This window comes from Loxodonta africana, chromosome 16 (genome assembly GCF_030014295.1).
Source record: "Loxodonta africana isolate mLoxAfr1 chromosome 16, mLoxAfr1.hap2, whole genome shotgun sequence".
Taxonomy (NCBI): domain Eukaryota; kingdom Metazoa; phylum Chordata; class Mammalia; order Proboscidea; family Elephantidae; genus Loxodonta; species Loxodonta africana.
Window position 1 is genome coordinate 11295725 of NC_087357.1, and position 26637 is coordinate 11322361.

Sequence of the window (26637 nt, forward strand, 5' to 3'; positions counted from 1 at the left end):
CTCAAAAACCTAATCCTTTAGATTGTATCTTGCCTTATTAACATAACGGACAGCTCACTTCCCAATAGGATCATAGCCATAGGCATAGAGGCTGGGATTTACAACACACAGAATAATCACATCAGATCACAAAATGGAGGACAACCGCATAACCCTGGGAATCATGGCCTAGCCAAGTTGACACATATTTTCAATCCATAACAAGTTCACCCAGCAGGTGAGTAGCAGGAGCTAAACCTGAACCCAGGTCTTCTGACCCCCAACCCAGTGCTCTCTCTGGAGTTGGAAATCACAGTGAAGGGGTTGAGTTTTGTCAGCTTTCTTTTAGACCCTGATCTTCATGCACAACATGACGTATTCTACTCAAAATGGTGAAATAGGAAAGAATTGGGTTAGTATTCTATTGCTGTGTAACAAATTACCACAAATTAGAGACTTAAAATAATACCCATTTATTACCTCACAAAAAAGTTCAGGGGTCTGGGCACAGCTCAGCTGGGTCCTCTGCTCAGGGTCTCACAAGGCTGAGATCAAGGTGTCGGCAGGGGCTGTGTCTCTATCTAGAGGTCGGGTCCTTTTCCAAGCTCACATGGTAGTTGGCTGAATTTGGTCCTTATGGTTGTAGGACTGAGGCACTTGTTTTCTTACTAGTGGCCGGGAGCTGCTCTCAGCTCTTGGGAGCTGCCCTCAGTTCCCTGCCACATGGCCTCCTTATGGGCCTTCTCACAACATGGCAGCTGACTTCTTCAAGGCCAGCAGGAGAATCTCTGGACCCAGTCTGCTAAGGAGAAGTCTTACAATGTAACGGAATGAAGCGAGTGTCTAGCCCATCGTCTTTGCCACATTCTCTGGGCTAGAAACAAGCCACAGGCTCCACCTGGACTCAAGGGGAGTAGACTGCGTAAAGGCGTGACTCCATGGGGCTCACCTTAGGGTGCGTCTGCCACAGAAGTGGAGGTTTACACCACGTAAACATACGGGAGAGAGTGTGCAAGAGGGAGAACACTATTTTTTTTTTTTTCAAATTATTTTGTTGTTGCTGTTGAGAATACGCACAACAGCATATACACCAATGCAACACGTACAATTCAGTTACATTCGAGTTGTGCAACCATTCTCAGTGACATTCGAGTTGTGCAACCATTCTCAGTGACGTTCGAGTTGTCCAACCATTCTCATTCTCCTTCTTCGAATTGTTCCTTCCCCATTAACACAAACTCACTGCCCCCTAAGGTTCCTATCTAATCCTTCAATCTGCTGTTGTCAATTTGAAATCCCATAGAGCTAGCTCTTAAAAGAGCATAATGCTCAAGGCAGACATTCTTTACTATTAAGCTAAACTATTGTTTAGTTTTAAGAAGATTTCAGAGGATATTTTTGGTTTAAGGTTTAAAGATTATCTCAGGGCAATAGTTTTTGGGGTTTTTCCAGCTTCCCTGGCTCCAGAAAGTCTGGATTCCATGAGGATTTGAATTTTTGTTCTGTGTTTCCCTCTGTTTTATCAGGATTCTTCTGTAGAATCTTTGATCAAAATGGAGAACACTAGTTTTTCAAGTGGTGAGGTGCGTTGGCTCTGACTCGAGGTATATCGTTTTCCCCCAATCCTGTACTAGTTTCCTAGGACTGCCGTAATAAAATACCAGAAACTGGCTGGCCTATAACAACAGAAATGTATTGTCTCACAGTTCTGGAGGATGGGAGTCTGAATTCAGGGTGTCAGCATGGCGTGCTCTCTCCTTCTGCTCCATGAGCCTTCCTTGTCTCTTCCAGCTTCTGGTAGCCCCAGTCATCTCTTGGTGTTCCTTGGCTTGGAGACACATCTGCACATGGCCATCCCTCCTCTGGGGCCTCTGACTGTTCTCCTCTTTTATAAGGATGACTCAGATTGGGATAGGACCCATCCCATTCCAGGATGATCTCATGTTAAATGGTAATATCATTAAAGACCCTACTTCCAAACAAGGTCACATTCACAGGTACAGGGGCTAGGCCTTAACATATTTTTGGAAACTACTCAATCCACAACAACTCCCAAGTTTATACTGTGCTAAAACCCTCGGCTCAAGTCTGCATTGTCTGGTTAACGTAGATGCTGCTGTGGCCAGTTACTTTGTCGAGACATAAAACCTGACCTGATGTAGCTGCTACAGGAGATGGAAAACCACAGCAAGATTGATCTTGGCTCTGTTGGCCACCCAATGTGGAGGAACAGCCTGGGCTCTGTGTTTGGAGTTGGGCCTTTTCAGCCAGGAGAGAGATTAACAGTTTCTTTGCATTTCCAGGGCTGCCCTCTGTCTGGGTCTACACAGAGGAGGGGCTGCCGTCTTGGGAGAGGGGAGGAGGACTTGTGTGCTTTGGGGAAAAGGGCCAGGGCTTGGGTTTCCATGATGGGTAAAGCCTGGTGTCCTGACATCCCCAGTGGCTGCATGGATGTCTGTGGAGCCTGTGCCTTACTACTAGCTGATGATAGAATGAGGCAAAGGTGAAGAACTAGTCACTTGCTTAATGATGCCACATTATGTAAGACTCTGCCTTGGCAGACTGGGCTGGATACTGGGGACTGCGACCCCAGGAGCAGTGGTCGGTGGCCCCATGGCTCAGGCCATGGTCAGTGTAGCAAATGCTCAATGAAAGTGAAGGGTTCACTGCAGACCAAGGACAGGGCCTTCTGCCATGGGCCCTGGGTTCATGAACAACAGAGTCTTTAGGGATATGGGGAGGCCCCGGTATGAATAATCTGGGGTGTCTGGTCAACCCCGGCAAGTGGGCGTTAAAGAAAAAACTAAAGGAACGAAGATAGATTGCTGAGTGGAAATGCTTTACAGTCAAGTGGGGAGCCTGACCCAGCACCTAAATAGATCTAACCCTAGATCTAGTTCTGGGGTGAGGTCCAGGGCAGGCCTTCCAATGTCCAAAGACCTTAAACTGTGACTTTCCCAGATTAGGATTGAAAGGTCTCTGAGTGGTGGCTTGGCAATGCCTGGGCGGCAGGTTAGTGAAGTATTGGGCTGGCTGCATACATCAGGTGTCTGCTGGGGACTAACTCAGCCACGACCATGACGTGCCCAAGCAAGGACTGTGACACTTGGCCAGCCTGCTCTGAGGTTGCAGGCTAGGTGGTCAGGCCAGGATTTGCCAGCGGACTCAGCTAGATTGAATTTTATTTAGAAAAATGATCAAACGAGGTGTTTCTTGCATCTGAGTGTCATGGAGCAAATGCATGCTTGTTACACAAGCGAAGAAACATTTGGAACCAGCAGCCACTTTGGAAGATCCGCACAGCCACTGTTAAAATGATGTGGTGAGTCAGACCTCCTCGTCTAACTTCAGGAGTGAGGAGGAGAATCACCACCACCATCAGCCCAAAGCCGATTCCTGTGAGGTGAAGGTCAGACATACTTCCACTCTCCAACCTTTTGACCCATTCTGCCACCAGCCATCTTTCCTACGGCACTCTACTTCTCTGCTGGGTTTGATAATTCTTTGCAGTGGCCAAACAGAGCTCAGAGACCATTCTCACAGTTATAGGGCTTATTAGGGAAGTAACAGGTTACAATTCAGGATCAGGATCAACTTGGATGTATCAGGAACAACTCTGGATACAGTTCTTCAATTAGGACAACTTTTTCTGGGCCGTGCCCTGAGGCAGGCCTCTCTCTCAGTCCCTTGACCCCCTGGCCTGGCCTTTACCCTGCTCGGGCAAGTGTTATAAAGCTCTTTACTTCTTCTGATAAGTGCCTGGAGGCATTCCACTCTGCCAGGAAGCCTCCTTCTTGAAGGCCCTCAGTTCTCTCGCTTTGTGGGTCAGCATGCCTACTATAGCTACCTTGCTCCATGGGCAGGGAAGCCCACTGTGCCGTCTTGCAAGGGTCTCCTGGTTCTGCTGCCACTATTCTCTGCCGCCACTTCTCACCGTCTCGTGCTGTCTCTGTACAGCACTTTCTGTACCTGGGTCTAGGGAGTTCTCAGTGCAGGGACCCTGGGTTAAAAAGACAAACTCCACTCCTGGCTCTTCTTCTTGATGGTAGTGAGGTCCTCCTACCCCCACCTCTGGAAATGGCTCCCTTTAAGCCTACCAACATATTTGGATTATCAGCAGGCTGTCCAATCCCGCTGGTGGGTCACAAGCACTCATTTGCATCGTTCCACCCAATCATTTGTGGAGGTCACAAGACCATGCCTTCTGCAGTTTTTATCTCCAGCTGGGCATTATCTTCACCATCACTTGGGTGCCTGTTATGGATTGAATTGTGTCTCCCCCAAAATATGTGTTGAATTCCCAATATGGAAACCCTGGTGGCATAGTGGTTAAGTGCTACGGTTGCTAACCAAAAGGTCGGCTGTTCAAATCCACCAGGTGCTCCTTTGAAACCCAGTGGGGCAGTTCTACTCTGTCCTATAGGGTCACTATGAGTTGGAATTGACTTGATGGCAATGGGTTTGGTTTTGGTTATACCTGTAAATACGGCCCTGTTTTGAAATAAGAGTTTTCTTTTGCTAAATTAATGAGGTCATACCAGTGTAGGGTGGATCCTAAACCTAATCATGTTTGAGTCATAAAAAGACCAGATTAGATACACACAGGAAGGGAAGACAGATGCCATGTGAGGATTGTCTACAAGCCAAGGATTGCTGGCAGACACCAGAAACTAGGAGAGAGGCTCACAGAAGGAATCAACATGGTTGACACCCTGTTGTGGACTTCTACAGAACTGTGAGAGAATATGTTTTTGTTCTTTAAAGCCACCTGCTGTGGCATTTTTGTTATGGCAGCACTAGGAAACTAAGACAGTGCCTGTCCTGGCTGTGACATTAACTGGCCGTGTGACTGGGGCACCCCCTAGGCTCCTGGGCCCTCTAGGTCCCTTCCAGCCTCCATTTATCATAGTCCGTAATCGCTGGAACGTGGTGCATCAATTAAACAGCATCCTCACCAGGAAGGGCTTTGATTTCCTTGCTTGGCTCTGATGGCGGCGTTACTGATGCCGGCTCCCTCTTTCCCATAGTGCTTGCGAAAGCAGTTCCGGTTCTCAGCTGCTAGAGGTGCCCCTTGTTGCTAGAGATTTATTGTACTTACAGCATTGATGTACACAAGGAGCTGTGTCTTCAGCCAAGCTCAGAAATGTGTTCCCCAAAATAAATGTGTGCAGGGCTAACAGAGAGAAGGGTCAAAGCCCAAAAGGCCTTCCCAGGACGCGGGAGAGGTTGGTTTCCTTGATTTCCTCCACATGTCTGCCCCCGCCCCACTGGGCACCTTGAATCAATTTATAGACAACTGCCAAGAAAAGCTGCAGGTGGATTAATTTCAGAAATTGGCCAGCAATTTTAATTTCACCCAGAGTTTGTAGGGTGCTGACAGTGCCAGGAACAGTGCCAGGGACCAGAGGGCCAAAGTTATGGCACCTCGTGGGGGAAGGGGAGATACAAAATGAGAGGTTCCAGCAAGTCAGGATGGGAGAGGAGCTAGGGCTGAGGGGGTGTAGCACAGGGGATGCAGGAAATTGGGTGGGTCGGGGGCAGAGTGTTGGGGTGTCAGGGCAGGGGCTAGGAGGGGCTGGGGCACCAGGCAGGGGTGCGGAGGGCCTGGGACGTTGGGGCAGAGGTACAGAAGGTCTGAGGCATTGGGACAGGGGCACCGAGGGGCTGGAGCATCGGGGCAGGGATGAGGAGGGGCTAGGGCATCGGGGGCAGGGGCACCGAGGGGCTGGGGTGTCACGGCAGGGGCACCAAGGGGCTAGGGCATTGGGACAGGGATGCGGAGGGGCTGTTTTCTGAGAATCTCACCCAGATGAAGGCTGCCTGTTTGCCAGCTCCCTGCCCTGGGATCTTTGCTGATGATCAGCAGACTGTCAGGGGGAGACCAGAGATTGATGACTAAACATTCTGGAAGTTTTCTTCCCCAGACATCCCCTTGTTATCTGAAAGACCTTGAGAAGTGGCCTGGTTGCTGATAGTCTCCAGAACCATTCTGCCATCCCCAGGCAAGCAGCAGGCAGGATGGCTCGGCTCAGCCCCAGGCTCTCAGGGCTGTTGCTTCGCCTGGTAAGGAGATCTGCTCCGAGCAGACTATGGCTTAAAAAAAAAAAAAAAAAAGACTACATTATAAATGTTCTCCTTTTCTGGCTATAAAAGTAGTGTGTGCTCATTGAAAAACACTTGCTAGTGTCGAACTCTTCTCCAAAGGAGGGCAGAAAAATCCCTCAGGATCCCATCTCAGGGAGAACTGCTGGTGATACGTTAGCATCTTTCCTTCTGGAATTTCTGTCTATACCCTCACCTAACTGTTGTTAGTTATCACCAAGTTGGCTCCAGCTCATGGAGACCTCATGTACAACAGAATGAAATGTTACCTGGCCCTGTGCCAACTTCTTGATCCTTGGTATGTGTCTTAGTCATCCAGCGCTGCTGTAACAGAAATACCACAAGTGGATGGCTTTAACAGAGAAGTATATTTCCTCACAGTAAAGTAGGCTAAAAGTCCAAATTCAGGGCGTCAGCCCCAGGGGAGGGCTTTCTCTCTCTGCGGGCCTTCTCATCAATGTTCCCCTGGACTAGGAGCTTCCCTGGGCAGGGACCCGCATGTTCAAAGGATGCGCTCTGCTCCCGGCACTGCTTTCTTGGTGATATGAGGTCCCGCCTCTCTGCCCAATTCCCTTTCCTTTTATCTCTTGAGAGATAAAATGTGGTGCAGGCACACCTCAGGGATACTTGCTTTACATTGAATCAGGGATGTGACCTTAGTAAGGGTATTACAATCCCACCCTAATCCTCTTTAACATAAAATTACAACCACAAAATGGGGGACAACCACACAATACTGGAATCATGGCCCAGCTAAACTGATACACACATTTTTGGGGGGGGACACAATTCAATCCATGACAGTATGTTTGAGTCCATTGCTGAGGCACTGTGTCAGTCCATCTCACTGAGGGGTTTCCCTCTTTACTGCTGACCCTTCACTTTACCAAACACGATGTCCTTTTCCAGTGATTGACCTTTCCTGAACATGTGTCCAAAGTAAGCAATATGAAGTCTCGCCATTCTCGCTTCTAAGGGACGCTCTGGTTCCGTTTCTTCTAAGGCTGATTTATTCCTTCTTCTGGCAGTCACACTGTGGGTAACACAGGTCTGGGAAGGCTGAAGGTAACTTACCTGCCAGGCTTACCTAAACAGTCACTTGTGTGGGAGGCTGTGAATCTTCAGACCCCTCAGGAGGAGGCTGATAAGGTGCCAGGGCCTTTTGGGAGGAGGGTGGGCACCAAGCCCTCAACCCTTGCTACTCAGATACCCATATCTTGGTTGCAGAGGCTTCAGGGGCCGGGTCAAGCAGCAACAGCCAGCGTCTTGCACTGGGGGGTCAGCAGTAGACGTGGAAGTGTCTGTGCCCCCTGAAGGTCTCCGGGTGTCCCCTCCCCCACGAGGCAGGTCTGTGGAGTGACTTCAGACACTGTTCCTGGCCACATAGCCTCCAAATCTCATTGTCTGGCCCTGCAGCGATCCCGTGAGCTGCTCAGTGATCTTTCATATGTCTAGTTGTGCTTCAATGGGAAGAAATCAGCTTCTTGCAGCCAAGTTCCCTGATGGCCAGGGGTGGATGATCCAATAGGCAAGGTAAGCACAGGCTTACTTGTGCATACTTACTAATCTGTAGTGAACAATTTGAAGCCATGTGACCTTGACGCAAGCCATGACCCAGTAAGCAAGGTAAGCACGGGCTTACTTGTGCTTATTTACTAACCTGTAGTGAAAAGGGCCATTCCCCCCAAAGCCCTACTGGGGCCAGGAGTTGAAGGGCTTGGGGCTGGAAGACATTGGCATGGTGCCTCCTTCTGTGGCTGGGCAGGGGCAGCCTCATGGTTCAGGGCTGAGTCAGTGGGCACCAGGCTTGGAGGGCAGGGGGTGGCACTTAGGCCCCTCCGGATCTGGAATGGAGACGGGGCATCAGGGGAGGTAAGCACAAGTAAGCCCGTGCTTACCTTGCTTACTGGGTCATCCGCCCTGTCAGGTATTTTACATTTGAAAAGAGGCTTTGATTCTGTAGGAAGGTGCTGTGGGGTTGGGAGAGAGACCGATGCCAGCCATAGCTAGAAGCAGAATCTTTGATGTGAAAAACCCTGAAATTGTTCACTACAGATGGTCTGGTAAGCAGGGTAAGCACTGTACTTACCTTGCCTACTGGGTAATCCTCCCCTGCTGGTGGCCACTCAGGGGTTCAGTGCACACTGTTCTCCCCAGTTTTGCTTGTGGCCCCTTGGGCTCTTGGATTTTGGTGGGAGGCTTGGGGGGTGGGCAGGGGCTGGCCTCCGTGGCTATGTGGCTCCCCCACGCTTGAGGTGGGGCTGCTGGCTCCTTCTCCCAGTGAGCGGTGTAAGAGAGTGGTTCTGAGCATAGGCTTTGGTGGTGCCTCCTCAGTGGCTGTGTGCTCTTGGGTGAGTTACTTAGCCTCTCTGAACCTTGGTTTCGCTGAGGATTTGTAATAGACATCTGGGGTTTCTTTTTCTTTTTTTGACATCCTTTTTTTTGTCCACCCAGCAGCCCTTTTTCTATCTTCTGATGCTGGAGGCCCTTTTTCTTGGGGTCAATTCATTTACGACCCATTGAGGATGGGTATGGGCCTCCAGGGGGCTTGCAGATTTTCCCCAGAATTTTTCTGGTTAGAAAGGACTATTGGTTTGTGCCGGCATTTCTGCGTATAGGTTGAAGTGTGTCCCGGTTGCAGGCAGCCATCTTGTCCTCAATGCAGAGGTGGCTCTTAGGGAGACAAGGAAAGGGATGGTGAACCCGGGACTCAGCCTCTAGGAGGCACTGGGGGTGGGGGGGACGGGGCACTGACAACACCTTCCAGCTCCTGCAGCAAAATCTACAGCTGAGGCTTCCAGTTACAGGATCCTTTGACTGATTGTAGGGTGTTGCCCTGGGTGAATTTCTAGAAGTGGAATGACTTGGCCATGGGCATTTTCAGACCTCTCGATACCTGTCGTGATGCTCAGTTAAAAAAACTTTTTTTATTGTGCTTTAGGTAAAGTTTACAGAACAAATTAGTTTCTTATTAAACAATTAATACACATACAGTTTGTGACATTGTTTGGAAACCCCACAACGCATCAACACTCTCCTCTTCTCAACCTTGGGTTCCCCATTTCCACTCATCCGGCTTTCCTGGTCCCTCCTGTCTTCTCGTCCTTGCCCCCGGGGGGATGCTCAGTTTTGAAACAGCATCTGTACCCTTCCCCCCCAAATTTTATTATGGAAAATTTAAAGACTTGTACAAAAGTTCAAAGAATTGTGCAGTGAACAATCACCACCTAGATTCTACAGTTAACATTTTACCAGATTTGATGTATTGCACCTCCATCTATCTATCCATCATCCATTCATCTTTATTGTGGTAAAATACACACACCACAAAATTTGCCATTTTAGCTGTTCAAAAATGTTCAATCCAGTGGTGTTAATCACACTTACAAGGGTGTGCAGCCATCACCACAATTTTTTTCCAAAACCTTTTCATCACCCCAAGCAGAAAGTCTGTACCCAGCTCCGGGTGATCACTAACCTACTTTATGTCTCTGTGCTTTTGCCTATAATAGATATTTTGTTTAAGTGGGATCATGCAGTATTTGTCCTCTTATGTCTGGCTTATATGACTCAACATAATGTTTTCAAGGTTCATTGATGTCAGAGCATGTACCAGAACTTCGTTTCTCTTTATGGATGATTCCATTGCATAGATATAACACATTTGGTTATCCATTCATCTGTTGGTGGACACCTGGATCGTTTCCACCTTTTGGCTCTTAAGGAATAGTGCTGCAGCGAACACTGGGTACAAGTATCTCTTTGTATCACGGCTTTCAAGTCTTTTGTGCATATACCTAGGAGTGGAATTGCTGGGTCATACGGTGTCATCGACTCGACGGCACTAGGTTTTTTAGGTATGGTGTCATGGATTGGATTGTGTCTCCCGCAAAATACATGTCAAGTTGTCTAGGCCAGGATTCCCAGTATTGTGTGATTGTCCACCATTTTGTCATCTGATATGATTTTCCTTTGTGTTGTAAATCCTACTTCTATGATGTTAATAAGGCAGGGTTAGAGGCAGTTATATTACTGAGGCAGGACTACCAATCTACAAGGTTGTGTCTTAAGTCGATCTCTTTTGAGATATAAAAGAGAGAATCAAGCAGAGAGACACGGGGACCTCATATTGCCAAGGAACAAGAGGCAGGAGAATAGCACGTCCTTTGGATCTGGGGTCCCTGAGCCGAGAAGCTCCTCAACCAGGGGAAGATTGATGACAAGGACCTTTCCCCAGAGCCTACAGAGACAGAAAGCCTCCCCTGGAACTGGAGCCCTGAATTCAGATTTCCACCCTCCTAGACTGTGAGAGAATACATTTTTCTTTGTTAAAGCCATCCCCTTGGGGTATTTCTGTTACAGCAGCACTAGATAACCAAGACCTGTGGTAATTCTATGTTCAACTTTTCAAAGGACTGTCATTGTTTTCCACAGTGGCTGCACCCTTTTACATGCCCACCAGCAATAGACAAGGGGTCCGATTCTCCACATCCTTGCCGACACGTGTTATTTTCCATTAAAAAAAGAAAAGTCATTCTAGTTGGTGTGAAGTGGTGTCTCATGGCGGTTTTGATTTTCATTTCCCCAATGACTAATGATTTTGTGCATATTTTCATGTTTCACTGTCAGCCGATCTTCATTGCCTGACAGTCTTCCAAAGCTACCATTAATTTAGTCCCATGGGCTCGGTGTTGTGCTAAGCATTTTATGCGCCTTTTCTTATTTATAAATAACAACCCTATTGCTTGGATAAGATTATTACCAACTTTAGAGATGAAGGAACAAAGACTCAGAGAAGGTTTGCAACTCATCAAAGGCCACACAGTTAGAAAGCGTAGATGTACCCTCAGTTGAGTGAGTCCACTTCAAATCCTATGCCATTCTTGCCTGAAACCCACTTGGGAGGTGGGGACACTGGTGAGCATACGCAAAGGAGTGACTAGGATCCTTTCTCCGCAGGCGTCCCCACTCCCTACACACCCTGCCCCCTGCCCAGGTCCTGAAGCTGCGCTCTGTGGCCACTTTCCCATCTGTCCCCTTGGAGCCTTCAACATGTGGGTTTCTATAGAGGCCAACTTAGTTCCTCCCAGTCCCCTTGGCTCACCTCCCGCTTCCTCCCGATGGCAGATTAATGAAGACATCATATAATTTCCTCCAAATTCTCAGTGGGTGCACCTGAGGATGAGGTAAAGGGTGAGGTAAAGGACTCAGGGAAATGCTGTCATTTTCCACACTCACTGTTGCGGGTTTTTGGACGGCAAGCATGGTTGGTTGTTGACAACCTGTCAGGCTGTTTTCTGCAAGAAATGGGGCAGAAGTCCGTTTCCATTTTACAAGTCTCCTTTCCTTTAGCCCAGTACAGTCCTCTCCAAAGTACCGGTCAGTGGAGACAAAGCCCCATTGAGTCTCAAGGACTGGGGACCCCACCCTCCCCCCATTTTCCTGTGTGATTGCGGAGTAGTGAACTTTTGTATAAAGGAACTCTTTGATTCCACTTCAGAGAGCTGACGTCTGCTTCAGGCCCCTCCACCCCTTGGGCACACCCTCTGTAGGAGTGGGAAGTGGGTCTCTCTCACAGCCCCCTGAGCCCCTAGAGGGGGTGTTCACAGGAGTGATACCTGAACTTTCTCCTGTGCATGGAGCCCCTTAGAACTGCCTGGGAGGACTGGGGCTCTGCCTCTCTCTCTGGGATTGTGTGGGGCCTCCAGGGAACAGGGGTGGGGGCTCCCTGCCAGATGGCTTCTCATCTCTTGGTGCCATGCTTGTCTTGGAGGGGACCCTAGATGTTGGCACCAGATAGTGTCTCCAATGCTGTGTCCTCTTTTGGGGTGCAAACCACATGAGGGGTGTGGCCCTTTAGTCTTAGTGGACCTGCCCTCCTGGGACCCTTCTTTCTGAACTCTTCTGTCTTGTTTTTCTACCCTGCGCCCCTTCTGTCCTTTTCCTGAGTCAGCTGTGTGTTCGTTGCGATTGGCTGCAGGTCCACCACGTGCTCTGGGAATGGAAAGTTTTCAGGGAATGGGGAAGGGGATATTGGGGTAAGAAGATGGTGGTGGTGGGTGCCCTTCCTTATTCTGCTTCTTCCCGGAAGTGGCTAGAGAGTCCCGTGATGGAGGAGAACCTCCCTGGTGAACTGTGAGCTCCCCGAGGGCAGGGACATGACTTGTCATCTTTGCATGGCCAGTGCTGAGTCAGTGTCTGGTACAGTGTCACTGCGGCATCATTGTTTCCCAGGATTCCGTTTCCACATCTGTGCAATGGGGCATTAATTCCTCCTCCGCAGGGCTATCCTAAGGATTGCGTGCAAGGCTGCATGGAAAGTACCAGAAGCATCCGTATGTAGTGAGCTCCAGTGAACAACTCCGGATAGTGCCCTTGTCATCCTGGGATGATGACATCAGGAGAACCTACTGAGCCTCACCTTCGTGTGGCATCAGGCGATGCCCACCTCAGGGCTCCCAAGCACTAAGCGAGAGCTCGTCAAGAGGCTCTGGCTGGTACGGACCTTTGGGCACCCAGCAAATGTGCTTTCCTTCAGCTCCCTCCGGAGAGGCACAGGGTCCAGACCTGCCTGCAAGGAGAAACAGAGTTCTTGGCTTGGCTCCTCTGGAGGGTCTCTGACCCCCTTCCCCACAGAATGCATCTTCCATCTGCGTGGTGGGCACAAACATGGCGATGTGCGAATATCTGTGCCATTAGGAAAAGGGCAGCTAGAGGAAAGAGCAGGTGCTGTGGTGGTGGGGATGGAGGGCACCCTAAGCTGGATGAGTGAGATGGCTGTTTGAGCTGGGCCAGGCCGGAAAGGGCCAGGGCAGAGAAAAAGAGGTTGGTTGGCATGGTCTGCAAAGCCCACCTGAGCCCACAGGCAGGATGGAGGGCGGTTCCACTGACACCTGCCCCCCCCAGTACCTGAGTCTTTCTGTGTCTCTGCCCCAGGGCTTTCTTTGGCACCAGGAGGGCTTGTTCCTCCACAAATCCAGGAGCAACCTGGATGTGTGGGGGAGTTTTCTGTAAGCTGCTGGGGATGGGAGTTAGTGGGTCAGGCCCTGGTCTCCATGCCTGAGTCTCAGCGGGGTTTCTGAGGGCATGTGGGGACTGAGCCCAGACGCCCACCATGGTGACTCCTCACTAGCATCCACTATGATGGTTTCCCTACTTTCTGTCTTTCCTACTTTTTCCACATCCTCCCTGTGCTTCCTGGGACCACCTCCTAAATAAGCTACTGCCCTCAAGTCCTGGTCTCTGGGTCTGCTTTTAGGGAACCCAAGCTAAGACAGAAGGCAAAGATCCTGAAGCGAAAAGAGAACAGGGAGCAAAGCCCTGGTGGTTGAGAGGGTTAAGAATAAAGTGTCCATTGGCCAAGGTCAAGAAACAAGATCAAGGACTGGACAGTGGGATAGAAAAATGATACTAGTGAAGAATGAGCTTCTTGGATCAAGTAGACACATGAGACTTTGTAGGCATTTCCTGTCTGGAGGGGAGATGAGAGGGCAGAGGGGATCAGATGCTGGCCTAATGGACACGAAAAGAGAGTGGAGGGAAGGAGTGTGCTGTCTCATTAGGGGGAGAGCAATTAGGACTATATAGCAAAGTGTTTATAAATTTTTGTATGAGAGTCTGACTTGATTTGTAAACTTTCACTTAAAGCACAATAAAAAAAAAAAAAGAACAACAAAAAACAATTGTCAGGATTCACACACAAAAAAAAAACATCAGGTGTGGGGAGGCCTCTGGGAGATGGGAGAATAAGGAAAAGCCTGGGAAACTCAAGCAGAAAAGGTCTTCCTGTCTCAGAATATGGGGGAGGGAAGGCTGCAGGGAGCAGGGAGAGCTGGCAGATGCTGTGTGTGGGCTGGGGCCACACCTGGGAAGAAGTGTGAGGTGAAGCTCAAGGTGGAGGGAGACCTGAGTGTGGGAACCTGGACCAAGGAGACCTTCAGACTGGGTCTGCTAGTCCAGCCAACCCTGGCTACGGCTGGGGAAGCTGAGGCCCAGAGATGGGCAGCGGCTTGCCTTGGGCTCACAGAAGGGTCTAGAACCTTGGTCTCTTGACCTCCTGATTTGGCCTCTTTCTCGGACACTGAGGGCTTCTCTGGCTGGGGAATGACTAGTTGGTGGCCAGTGGGTCTGTCTGTTGAGGCTCTGCTTGTGTAGCCCACCTGTGCTGGGGCCAGGGTGGAGAGGCTGACCCCATGGCCAAGCGCCGACGCCCTCCCTGGCCAGGCACGGCCACGTGGCCTCTGCTTCCTCCTTTGTCAGCAGTTTGGTTAGGCAATGCCCCTTGCAAGTTTTCATTAGGTGGCATGAATAAAATACAGTAATACCATACTTACATGGAGGTGTTGTATTTATAGCTCTTGGAAAGTTCTCTCCCCAAAGCTGGCTCCCTGGGCCCTGCCAAAGCCTGGCTCCCTTTGCCACTCCGCTTAGCCGGCAATGCTCCCTTTTCCCAGCACTGTGATCCCAGCCCGGCGTGACTGGCTGTGGTGTTCACAGGCAGCCGCAGGCACTTGGTGACAGGCAGCAGCCTCCACCGCACAGGTCTGTTTTTGTCAGAAAACACCTTAAAATCACTCTTGGAGAAGAAAATGTGTTTTATTTGGGGGCAGTAGGAAGGGTCTGGTGCCGTTCAAAGTGCTCCTGTATTTTTCAGCCCCTTTTTTTAACCTTCCACCGGAAATTATCCGAAGCCTGTTTTCTACACTCAAAGGAGACCCTTTGGTTAATGTCTCAGGCTTCAGGGTTGCAGCTGGAATTGCTCCCCTGGGAGAGGGTGTCAGAGCCAGTGTCTGAGCTTCCTGTTGGTGCTGTGACAAATGACCACAAACACAGGACTAGGAAGAAAGGCCTGGCAACCTACATCTGAAAATCAGCCAGTGAAAACTCTATGGATCACAAGAGTCCAATCTGCAACCAATCATGGGGATGGTGCAGGACTGGACAGCGTTTCATTCTGTTGTGCATGGGGTCACCATGAGACAGAGGCTGACTAGTTGGCAGCTAACAACAAAACTTGAGATATGTGGTAGTTACTATTATTAATAACAACAAGGCAGAACTCCAAATCTCAGAGTCTCCAGGGATATACAGTGGCACTGGGCGCCCTGGTTCCTGTGGCTTCACTCGGGCCTTGGATGCATGCTCCATTTCCCTTTGCTCCTTTTTCTTAGACAAACCCTACTCATCATTTGAGGCCTGGCTCAGTCCTCACCACCTCCAGGAAGCCCTCTTTGACTGAGCCGGGGGAAATAGCTGCCCTTTCCCTGTGTTCACACCTCCTCTGCCTCTCATAGACGTGGGCATGGTGGGTGGAAGGAGCCTGGTGATACACTTTGCTGATCTGGGAGGAAGTCCTTGCCCTGTCACTCATGAGGCATGTGACCTCAGGGCAGGTCTCAGCCCGATTCCTCAGCTCGGACATGGGCTCAATGCTGATCCTTTCCTCCCTGGTGCAGAGGTGTCTGTGTGATGCCTTCACCAAGGGGTCTTGCCTGTGTTAAATTCTCTATTAATGATGGCACTGTTTGACCTGGACTATGGCCATCTTTTATTCAATGGGTCCACTACTTAACTGTTATGTAATAAAACATAAAGGAGCCCTGGTGGTACAGTGGTTAAGTGCTCGGCTGCTAACCAAAATGTTGGCGATTTAAACCCACCAGCTGCTCCACAGGAGAAAGATGTGGCAGTTGCTTCTGCAAAGATCACAGCCTCGGAAACCCTATGGGGCAGTCCTGCTCTGTCCTACAGGGTTGAGGAATCGACTTGGTGGCAACGGGCTTGGTTTTGGGTTTTAATGAAGCACAGGGGCTGGCTGGTAAACAAAAGCTCTCAGAACACAGGGTGGTCTGTGGGAGCCAAAGATCGTCCCAGGGTCCTTCCTTTTGATGTTAGGGGACAGCAACTCAGAGGCCCTGCCCCCCATGCCCAGTGACTTTTGTCTAGAGGACGTATGCTTAAAGATAGGTGGTGGGTTTCTCAGGCCCCAGGCACCTGGTTCTGATGCTGTGTGCCCGACTCCGCCCCCCAGGCCTGCTCAGAGGCCCCTCCCAGCTGAGACCCTTGGCCCCATGGTAACTGGGTGGGGGATGGGCCCAGTCTGCTGGGTGCACTGAATGACCCTCAGTTCTCCAGGCCTTTATTACCTTTGTCACATGGCCCTTGTCCTGTCCCTCCTCTTTGCCCTGATTGTTTGTACCAGCTGTGCCCCATAAGCCCAGTGGTGTCCCAGGGTTGTGGTGAGCCCATAAATACCTTGTTAAATTGCTGGGGAACAAGAATACTTTATGTTGGTGGTGACTCCAGCCCAGTCCATTAAGTCTGTCCCGATGCAGCGTTGGGGCCTGGAGTGGCCCCCCCACAGGCTTTGTGGAATCTTGGGCTAAGCCCTTTGTAAGCCCCTCATTAGGGCTCTGGGCTCCCAGACCTGGTGCTATGGTCCTTGTGTGGCCATCCACCCCACTCTGCTGGGCTCTGCCCTGGGTCACTGCCTCTGCGACAATCTCATGGCCACATGGGGGCTTGTGGGTTTTGTGATCTCCTGCCTCTTTTCGTGTATGGGTCCCTTGGGCAGCCCTGTGTCCTAATTCCTGGTCCTTAGAAGGACACACTCCCCACCCCAGGATCTGCTTCTCTGTTTCATGCCTTCAGACCTCAGTCTCAGCTCCGTGCCCTGATTCACAGTGAGGGGATAGCTTTGGTCACCAGCTGGGGTGGAGATCTCTGGAGCATGGTGGGTGGGGCTGGATTAAAAGAATTTTTTTTTGTTTTATTGTAGTAAAATACACATAAAACTTATCATTACTGACATTTAGGATAGTCACAATGTCACACAACTATCGGCTCTACCCAGAGGCAGATTATCCAGAAGGCAAGGTAGAACAGTGCTTCGCGAAACCCATGTGGAACTGTTCACTACAGATTAGTAAACAAGCAGAAGTAACCGAATCGACGGCACTAGGTTTCTGGGCTAAGCCCGTGCTTACCTTGCTTACTGGGTCATCCCCCCGCCTCTGCCTACTTCCGGAACATTTCCATCTGCCAATGGAAACCCCGTACCATTAAGCAGTCACTCCCTATTCTCCTTCCCCCTCCCTGTGCAATCACCAACCTTTCTGTCTCCGTAGGTTTTCCAGTTCTGGACTTTGCATATAAATGGAATCACACAATACGTGATCTTTTTGTCTGGCTTCCTTCATTTAGCACAGTGTTTTCAAGGCTCATCCATGTTGTAGCATGTGTCAGAGCTTTATTCCTTTTTATCGTATGGATACACTGCTTTTTGTTTATCCTTTCATCAGTTGATGGACATTTGGATCCTTTCTATCTTTTGGCTATTGTGATTAACTCTGCTGTTGCAGGGAAGACTTCCCAGCTGGGGACCAAGTCCTGCCTGGGTTCTCGCCTCGGACCAAGAATGACCATGAAAGGCTCAGGGGTTCCATATGAACAAAGGTTTATTAGTGACAGAAAGAAAGCAGAGGCTCACGAGGGAGAGACGGAGAGGGGCTTCTGCCTAGGCTAGCCTCCAGTCTCTCCCCGAACAGAGGTTTTCCTGGAGTTTATAAGGGGTTTTAGGTGGGAAGGATCTCATGTTTTATTCATTGCTTTCTGGGGAAAAGGCAGGGCTTTCTGAGAAATAGGGGAGTTAAGAAATGAGGTGCGAGGGCATCTGGAATCCAAGGTGGAGTCAGTTTGGACACCCCCACTGCACAGTCCTGGTGGCCACTTGACAAGACTGAAGGTCGTACTCATTCTCACTGCACATGCCCTGGGGACGGGCTAATTCCGTTCATCTTTGGAAAACTGCTTGTAGGGAACAAATGTAGAACTTCACATGTCAGGGTCCAGGATGTGGGTTTTCTTGTGACTCCACCCCCTGTGGTACAGTCCTGAAGAACAACTTACAAGAGAGATATGCAGGATGCCACCCCTATGGTGGGGTCCCGAAAAACAACTTCAGAGAGATATGTAAGACTTGTGTGTCACAGGCTGCATGTGTGGGTTGTCTTGTAACATCACCCACAGGATAGGGTACCAGATCAACAGGCCTGTTATGCTGGCCTTGAGGCTGTCCAGGCTTCTGTCCCTGCTTCACTGCTATAAACATTCGTGTACAATTTTTTTTTCTGGGTGGCACAAATAGTTAAGCACTCAACTACTAGCCAAAAGGTTGGCGGTTTGAACCCACCCAGAGGCACCTCAGAAGACAGGCTTGGTGATCTGCTTCCAAAAGGTCACAGCCTTGAAAACCCTATGGAGCCGTACTACTCTGCACACATCGGGCCGCTATGAGTCAAAGTCAACTCCATGGCAGCTAACGACAACATCAAAACATATATAACGAAATATTTGTCATTTCGACCACTTTCACGTGTGCACTTCGGTGACGTTAATTATGTTCACAGTGTTGTGCAACCATCGCCACTATCCGTTTCCAATTTTTCTCACCACTTTTAACAGAAACTCAGTGAGCCTTTAAGTAATAACTTCCCCCTTTCTCCTCCCACCCACCCCTGGTAACCACTTATAAACTTTGGTCTCTATGTACTTGTCTATTCTACATACGTCATCTAAGTGGGGTCATACAGTGTTTGTCTTTTGTGACTGACTTATTTCAGTCAGCATAATGTTTTCAAGGTCCCTCCATGCTGTGGCATGTCTCAGAGCTCCATCTCTCTTCACGGCCGAGTAGTATCCCATTGTATGGTTAGACCACATTTTGTTTATCCATTCACCTGTGGATGGACACTTGTGTTGTTTCCACCTTTGGGCTATTGTAAAGAGGCCTGGCGACCCAGGGGTTAAGAGCACAGCTGCTAACCAAAATGTCAGCAGTTCGAATCTACTAGCCGTTCCTTGGAAACCCCATGGAGCAGTTCTACTCTGTCCTATAGGGCCACTATGAGTCAGAATTGACTTGATGGCAATGGGTTTGGTTTAGTTTCTTTCTGGCTATTGTAAATAATGTTGCATGATTGCGTACAATTATCTGTTTGAGACTCTGCTTTTGGGTATATGCCAAGTTTTTCTGGAGCTTCTCAGGTTCACAAAACTGAGCTAACCATCAGCCCACCTCCTGGCTCACCTCACCAGGGGACCGTGCACAGATGCTGTTGGGTTTTATTTACTTTATTATTTCCCCACTTTGTCCTCCCTCCTCATTCCAATTCCCCCCTCCCAATAATACCCACTTTTGTGCATTTGATTTATGTCCTTTCAATCCACTCTCAATACATTATACATTTATTTGAATATAAGTGACTCCTTGAAAAACATGTAGTGCTATTTTGTGTGTGTTTTACAATCTACATAAACAGTATTGGTCCATAAACCTCATTCTGCTTCTTACCTTTTTTTTTTCGGTACGACATTATGTTTTTAAGACCCACTCTTGTTGCTATATTAAGTCTAGTTTAATACTGGTGCATGCAATTTACGTTGTGTGAATATACTTCACACACACACACACACACACACACACACACACTTTTCCATTCCTGAGCCAGGGGCCCTGGGGTTGCCTCCTCCTACTCTTTGTACCATGGCCAACACTGCTCTGAGCATCCTTCTATGTGTCTTCTATGGACTGTGCAAGAAGGTCTTGGGTGCCTCTCTAGGAGTCACATCACTGGCTGGTGCCAACCTGATTTAGCCAGGGACTGTGCATGACTCTGTGGAGTGCCAGCCGCAGTTTGCCCTCCTCCCAGCAGAATAGGACAGATCTCATTTCTGCAGACTCACAACTGTACTTGATATTATGTGACCCTCTATTTTCTGCCGCTCAGATGACTGTGGCATGGTATCTCATATTAACGTCCATGTCTCTGGTTATTGGAGCCCTGGTGGCTCAATGGTTAAGAACTTGCCTGCTAACCAAAAGGTCGGCATGGTGAATGGGGGTTGGGGGGTCAGCCCTGCCTGCCCAGGTCTTCCCTCCTGTGAGCCCTCCTAGGGATCCATGCAGAATCTCAGGGAAGGAATCCCTAGGCCTAGAACCCCACTAAGAAGCCCTGGTGGTGCAGTGGTTAAGCACTTGGCTGCTAACTGAAAGGTTGGCAGTTGGAATCCACCAGCCGCTCTATGGGAGAAAGACGTGGCAGTCAGCTTCCGTAAAGATTACAGCCTTGGAAACCTATGGGGCGGTTCTACTCTGTCCTGTAGGGTTGCTGTGAGTTGGAATCAACTCAACGGCAACAGGTTAGGGTTTCTTTGGTTTAGAGCTCCACTGAGAAGGGTTCAGCAAGTCATGTTTGCATTTCACGTGAGGAAGTCCAGTTGGCCAATGACCTTCTGATATTTCATCTTATTGCTAATTGACCATTGTTCTCTGTGAGTACTGAAGCATCCCATGTTTGTTATTGGAAACTGGAAAACATAGAGTCCAGAAGGCATGACAGACCACTCATTGTCTCACCACTCAGAGATAGCTACTATCTGCATTGGCACATTTGTTATTTCTATTACATTCTGTACGTTTACATACATATTGTTATGTTTTCAAAACAAAGTGTGGATCCTACTCTACATATGTATTATATTTTGATATTCTTTAATTTTACTGGCAGTTCCACTCTGTCCTATAGGGTCGCTATGAGTCGGAATCGACTCAGCGGCAGTGGGTTTGGGTTTATTATATTTTGAAACTGAAATATTGGATCCTATACTTTTTTAAATCTGCTTTTCACATAATAATAGAAGGGGGCTATTTCCTGTATCGTCCAACATTCTCGCAGTCATTAAGTTTATGGCTCTATTGTAGTCCATCTTCTCAATAGGCCACAGTAGATCAATTATTTGAATTTCCCTGGTCAAAGTAGGTTTGAGTTGAATTAGTTTATTCCTCCATTCCTTCAACACATATTTACTAGACACTTGAAATATGCAAAATGGAAGCATCAAAGGTCCACAGTGTCGACAGCTCTCCTTGGTCTGGTCTCGGACAAACATTTCCCTTGGGCCACAGTGGCCAAGGCAGGAGTGGTACCTGATTAGAAGCACTGTCTTCCCCAACCTGGGAGTTGTTTTAAACAGCATCTTTAGCATTTTGAACTCTTTCCCAAACAGTCCTTGGCAATCAGGAGAGAAAACCCATTGTTGACAAGTCTATTCAGATTCATAGCGACCTTATAGGACTCCGTGGAGCTGCCCCATAGGGTTTCCAAACTTGTATATCTTTACAGAAGCAGATCGCCACATCTTTCTCCCTGCAGCGGCTGATGGGTTTCAAGGGCCCGCCTTCCGGTTAGCAGCCGAGTGCTTAACCGCTGCACCACCAGGGCTCCCTAATCACGAGAAAGATGAGCCTTATTTCTCTTGTATGTGTTTGTAGAAACTCATAAAAGCGGTGGTAAAAAAATTAACAAAAAGCGGTGTGATGAACCCTCCACCACCGAGTTTACCCTTCCTGCTTGTAGCTGCCCCCCCTGAGAAAACAGAACAGGGTTCCCATTAGCTGACCTTTTAAAGAGGAAGCTGAGCTCTGCGCTTTTTCAGAACAAGGGAAGGAGGAAGATGAGGTTGTGTACTGTGCAGTGTACTGCGCAGGAAGGAGCCGGGCTCCATACTACCTTCACGAAACTGTGGAAAATGCTCCATTTCCGGAACGTGCCTCAGCGGCATCACTAGGGGAATGCAGGGTGTGTGGACCGCACCCCTGATACTGTCACGGGGTCAACACCAAAATGACTCCAGGGTCCAAACAGTAGCGTCACTAGGGCTGGCGTCACCAGTCACCAGTAGGGCAACTTGTCACCACTACCCTCCAAGCCACCCACTAGGCACGGTGACTGGCCGAGGTGCCTGCCAGTGGGCAGAGAGGAAGGTCTTCGCCTTAGCCAACGGGAGACGGGAGGATATGCGCGGAGCCGCGGGGGGAGGGGCTGAGGGGGTGTGGCCATGCAGTTCAGTGCTCCGCCCCGTGTGTGGGCGGGGCTGGGCTGCTTCACCCACCAGGGGGTTTGCGGGGTGGCTGGCCCACCCACCCTGGTTGGGGGAGGGAGTGACCCTAACCCTATTAACACCACTGTCATGCTGTCCCTCCCAGCTCAGCCCCCTCTGCAGGGAAGGGTCCAGGGGCTGGGACCTGTCTTGGGAGCTGAAGAGACCCAGGTTTGAACCTCAGCTCCCCCTATCACCCGGTGGGGGGTGGGAGATAGGTCTGAGCCTGGGTTACTGCTTCTGCAAAATAGAGGAGCATGGTGAGAGTGAAATGCCATCAAGGGCCTTTCAGCCCAAGTTCCTTCCCGCCTCCCTTCTCGCCTCTGCTCAGGACCTCTTTGAATGCATCCTTCCTCTGTCCCTTGTTAGCTCTGAGCCCTCGCCTTCTGTCTTGGTCTGCCCTTCCCTCCCAGTGCCCCCAGAAGCAGACCCTAAGACAGGGGTTGGAGTGAGGTCTTTACTTGGGAAGTGGTCCCAGGAAGCAGCAGCAGAGGTGAGTGTAAGACAGGGAGGGACCGAACTGGTAAAGGATGATTTCTCAAGTAAACAGTCCTGTGGACACCTGGGCTTAACCTCTGGGGAACTCTGCAAAGCTGTGCTGGTCCCCGAAGGGTTCTACCCGAGGCCTGAGGGTGCTGTCAGCCATTGACTGAGTGCCTGTGGTGCTTGTGACCAGAGTAGGCTGGGACCCCAGGTGCCCTCAGCAGCCCCCACTGCAATGGTGTGTATGTGTGGGGCCTACATGTTGCCTCTGCAGGCTCCAGGCTCAAATCCTGGCTTTGTTTGGTAAGTACAGCCAAGAAGGAGCCTGGAACAAGGCGGTGGCCCGGGAGCTAGGTCGGGGGCGACTCGAGGAATCCCAGGCCTCTTCTTCCCCAGGCGCTTGTTTAACTTTCCCTCCACTGCTTTCAGGGTCTCTCTGATTGCCCGTCTCAGCTGTGTTCAGGAGCACCCAGCAAAGGGTCTTGTTTCCTCCCTGGGGCTGGGAGGTGGGCGGGTGGCCGGCCTGGCTACTCCTGGCTGCTCTGAGCCTGGTGGGGCCTTGGACCCCAAAATGGGGCTGCAGCAGTAGAATAGGACCCACTGATGCTCCAGACCCCAGAAATGCCAGTGTCCCAGGCCTCAGGCCTCTCTGCCCCCTGATCTCTGCCCTGGATGACCTTGGCTGCCACGAACGGCTTTAGGGGGGCATATGGTCTGAAGCCTTGTGGTCTGGGGTGTTGGAAAGGCTCCTTCTGGAGCTCAAAATCCATGAGTGTGGTGGGAAGGAGCCTGAGAAGGGGGAGGCTGATGTGAGACGGGCACTGGAAGAAGCAGGGCCTGGGGTCTTTTCCTCAGAGGGATCAACCCAGATTGCGTGGCCTCTGCTGGGCCGGTGCCGTTGTCACCCCAGGTGCTCAGGCACTGAGGAATGCCAGCGGCCGGCTGAGCCAGGAGGGCCCTAGCGATCAGTGTTCAAGCCCATCTGGCCCCTGGACTCTGAGGGCTGCATCTCCTGCCCTGGGGCCACCGGCCACTGAGCAGAGAAGCTGGTGAAGACAGGGTAGCAGGGGATCCAGAGGGAGCAAGCTGGCCGAGACAGCTCTGAGGACCCCCTCTGGGGCCAAGACTGGTGGGAACCTAGCTAGAGGAAAGTTAGGGCAGAAGTGCCGCTGCTCTCAGGACCGTCCCGCCTGGCTGCGTTGGGCGGGAACCCTTGCATCCAGCAGAACAGGCAGCTGTGGTCTTCTCTTAGGTCCAGTGACCCCTGCCACCTCCCCACCGTCCTGCCCCACCTGGGAATTCATCTTAAGGAGGGGCTGCATCCTGGTGCGCAGAGGCGAGAAGCCTGCTCTGGCTGAGGAAGCAGCTTGAAGTAAGGCAGGGAGGTGCTGTGGGCCACAGTGAGCTGCTGGAGTGTCCTGGGCGTCAGGGGCATAAAAGGGAGGGGTGACCATAGGGGATGAGCAGGCCAAGGATAGTCCTGGGGAGTTTGAAAGCCAGGCAAAGACACAGAAGCTCCTCCTGTAGGAAAATGGATCTTTGGAGATTTAAAAAAAAAATTTATTTTTTAGAGCACTTTTAGGTTCACAGAAAAATCCTACAGAAAATACAGAGCTCCCATATACCCTTCTTGCCCGGCACACAGATTCCCCTACTATTAACATCTTGCATTTGTGTGGTACGTTTGTAACAACTGATGAACCAATACACATTGCCGTTGAGTCAATTCCGACTCATAGCGACCATATAGGACAGAGTAGAACTGCCCCATAGGGTTTCCAAGGCTGTAATCTTTACAGGAGCGGCTGGTGGGTTCAAACCTCTGACCTCTCCGTGAGGAGTCGAGTGCTTAACTACTGTGCCACCAGGGAGGGCTCCTTCAATGTTGAGCATTACTGTTAACTGAAGTCCATGGTTACATTAGGGCTCAGCCTTGGTGCTGTAGCATTGGAGATTTTTAATGAAGTGAATTTCATGAGCGGACTCGTGTATTCAGCTCTTTTCAACTACTATTGTGGATGTGGCATACACCGGTGCTGGGACGCAGACATGAATAACTTATTTACATTCTTCTGTTTATTTAGGCATCAGTTGAGTCCAGAAGGGATTTCAGGGAGGTAAACACGGAAGATACGATGTTCGTACTCACAGTCTGGGTGCCTGGCAGGAGGCTTTGGAGAAGAGAGAGATGTGGGATAGAAGAGGTTGTGCCTGTCCATCTCAGCATTCTGGGGCGCACCAGTGAGCCCCCAGACTTGCCCTACACCGAGGGTCACAAATGGGGAGCAAGGAGTGAGAAAATGCCCAGGCTTGACAGTCCCTGGCTTTGGCACGGCTGGTCCGGGTGAATGTTTGGACATAAGTGTGTTGATGTGGGCTGCATAATGACAGTTTATGGTGAGGACCAATTTGGGTTTCTGAGGCCACCCTGGGGTGGACTGCATGGTGGCCAGGGTCTGCAGGGCAGGGGGTCACAGGAAGGTGTTGCCTTCCTTTCTGGTTTGTTTTCTGAGCTCAGGCTCCAGAACACTGAAGGCATTGGAGGCAAGGGGTCTGCAGAGTCCAGGGTTCATCAGGGACAGGGCCTGAGAGCCCCTGCAACAGCCAAGGGCGCGGTGGAGTGGATGGCCACAGGGTGGATCTGGTCTGTGGCTCAAGGGAGAGCTGGGGCTCGAGAGACAGGCGGTCCCTGCAGCAGGGGCCACAGAGATGGCCCACGGGAGAGAGGACTCAGAAGAGGGTCGGAGGTGGATCACAAGGGGATACCAAGGTTTAAGGGACAAACACCTCGGGGGGTGGGGAAGCTGCAAAAGAGGGCAGGAGCGAAGCCTGGAAACCAGGAAGAAGAATTTCCAGGAGACAATGCAGTGAGCGTTTTACAGACTGCGAATGGAGGTCCTCTTGATCACTTTCCAGGGGGGCTTGGTCCAGCTCATGTACTCCAGACCACTCTGGGTCTCTGCATCCGCAGCGAGGTAATGCTCTGGTTCCCACGCAGCACGCAGGGAGGGCTCCTGGAAGAGCCAGGCTTTCTAGGCTTTTTCTTTGGGGTGCTCAAGGTCAGAAGGTAGGCGGTGGGGGCGGGGGGAGAGGCTGTCCTCGAAGCTCAGGCCAGGGGACTGGGTGGGGACTGCAGTCACCTCGAGGCAGATAACTGCTGAACAGGAGGAGCTGGAGGGAAAGGGCTGATTGGACAGCGCCTGCGCCAGCGGAGCTGCTGCTAGCTGGTTTAACACTGGGCTGGCCACAGGCTGACAGCTGTGGGCTGTGCCTGGCCCCTTTCTTGCCGAGGCTGGCAGATTCTGCACAGGCTTTCCCTGTCACTTCCTGGCCTCTTCCCAGCTCTGGCTCTCAGGAGCTTCGAAGTTGCAGGGCCTTCTACCAAGGCCTGGTAACATGGAGTGCTGCCTGAGCCAGGCCCTGAGGCTGCACGTGTGTGCATGTGTATGTGTGCATGCATCCATGTGTGTGCACTTGTGTGTGCATGCATGTGCATTGTGTGTGTGTGTATGTGTGTGTGCATATGTGTGTGTGAGAGAGAAGTAGGCTGGCCCAGCTGTGGACTGAGAAGCTGGCCCTCTGCATAAGTGGGACATGAGGGGCTGATGAGTCAACTCCTCCCTGGTTCCCTGGTGTGCAGTGATATGAACGTGCAAAGGCTCTTCCTGCCCGGTGGGGTCAAGGGTGTGAGTGTCCTTGGGGCCCTTGGAAAAGGCATGGATTTTTTTTTTTTTAGTATAATTTATTATTTTTTATTGTTGTTGAGAATATATACAGCAGAACATACACCAATTCAACAGCTTCTGCATGTACAATTCAATGACATTGCTTACATTCCTTGAGTTGTGCAAATATTCTCACTCTCCTTTTCAGGCTTGTTCCTCCTCCATTAACGTCAACTGCCCCCTAAGGTTCCTGTCTCATCTTTGGAGTTGCTGTTGTCAATCTGATCCCATACTGATAGATCTTTAAAAGAGCACATTGTTCAAGGAACAGGTGAGGTCTTGCCTTTCCCTGCTGTCTTAGGCTGGGTTCTCCAGAGGAGCAAAACCGATGAAGCATATACCAAACCCAAACCTGTTGCTGTCGAATCAATTCTGACTCATAGTGACCCCTATAGGAGAGAGAACTTTC

At 50.3% G+C, this 26637-nt stretch overlaps 1 long non-coding RNA gene across 2 annotated transcripts in view; it reads left to right on the top strand.

Moving 5' to 3' along the window:
- The first annotated feature begins 5636 nt into the window (after positions 1-5636).
- The window catches only part of LOC135227887 (uncharacterized), a 29811-nt gene continuing 8810 nt past the window's right edge, over positions 5637-26637 (top strand). The window contains exon 1 of one of the 2 annotated variants that reach the window (XR_010318042.1): positions 5637-26499. This is a non-coding gene — a long non-coding RNA (uncharacterized LOC135227887). The remainder of the gene's footprint in view (positions 26500-26637) is intronic. The other variant, XR_010318043.1, reaches the window with a different exon arrangement.